Genomic DNA, 1,190 nt, shown 5'->3' on the forward strand with positions numbered 1-1,190 from the left:
GCAGAAGAATTTGCATGAAAATACCAAAAAAGGAGACAGATGGAGATGCAGTCTGGCAGCGATCCTGATGGCATGGCACAGAAAGCTTGGAGATTCCTGAGTGGTGGTAGGACCTAAGAATTAACAAAAAAAATCACCCTGCTGCCAGGGACTGCATGGAGGACTGCTCTGGTGGCTGGGGAATAAAAGGGGAAGCAGCGGTGAAGAGGAAAAACAGTCTGAGCTATGACTTTTGCCTGTCCGGAGGGTGCCGCCATTTTGAATGTTTACAAGCAGCTTTTGGATCATTTTGGATATTTAAAGAGACAGTGCTCTTGCAGATTCCATGGGCTTAAGAACAGGTTCTGCTTGCCAGCAACCCCAAGGACACTCCAGACCTATAAGACTGAAAAGGTGTGACATTCCTCTTGTTACTCTTATACCCCACACCTGCTTGGTGAATTGAGGTGTGGCCATCCCCCACTCCCACCTAACTTCTGGGCCCACAGGAACTCCATCCCAGTCTCTGTGCTCGGATGGAGCCTGGGTGCCCTGCCCTTTCCTCCACTGATTTTTTTTCTCTTTTTTAAATTTTTATTTATTTTTCTTTTTTGCTTTCTCTTTTCCAGTGATTAGTCTGTTTGTATGTGTCTGTTTTAAAAACAACTATTATTATTAATACTTTTGTCCTTTTTACTATTATTCTTATTCTTCCCCTCCCAGGTCTTAGTATTCAGCTTTTTATCCTTTCCCTGTTCTTGGTTGAAATTTTTTTTTAAATTTAATTTTCCCACCTTTTTTCTCATGGTTAACACCATTCCTTGCTTTTCTTTTTACATTTTTCCCATTTTTTTCTTCGTTATTCTCCTTCTCTACTTTTTTTCTCTGAGTGTCTTATCCCCAGATATTGCAGGTTTTCTTTTTTCTTCTTCTTTTTCCCTTTTTTATTCTTTAGGTTATTGTTCCTGTGTGATTACATGATGTCTTTTTTGTCCATGTGCTTTTAGTTTTTTTATTGTTATTCAATTGTAATTTTTGTCTGAGTGGGAGACAGCAGCAATCCCCATAAGACACAACTACACCCACACCTCCAGCAACTTCACTTACTGAGCGAAAGCCACTACCTCCTTCTCCACCAATGGGCCAATGATAAAAAACCACCAAGAAGAGCCTGAATCACCCTTGGCTGCTCTCCACAAACAGTTAACAGA

The sequence above is a fragment of the Orycteropus afer genome, unplaced genomic scaffold (assembly GCF_000298275.1).
Source record: "Orycteropus afer afer isolate SDZICR_OR568_19922 unplaced genomic scaffold, OryAfe1.0 scaffold00491, whole genome shotgun sequence".
Classification (NCBI taxonomy): domain Eukaryota; kingdom Metazoa; phylum Chordata; class Mammalia; order Tubulidentata; family Orycteropodidae; genus Orycteropus; species Orycteropus afer.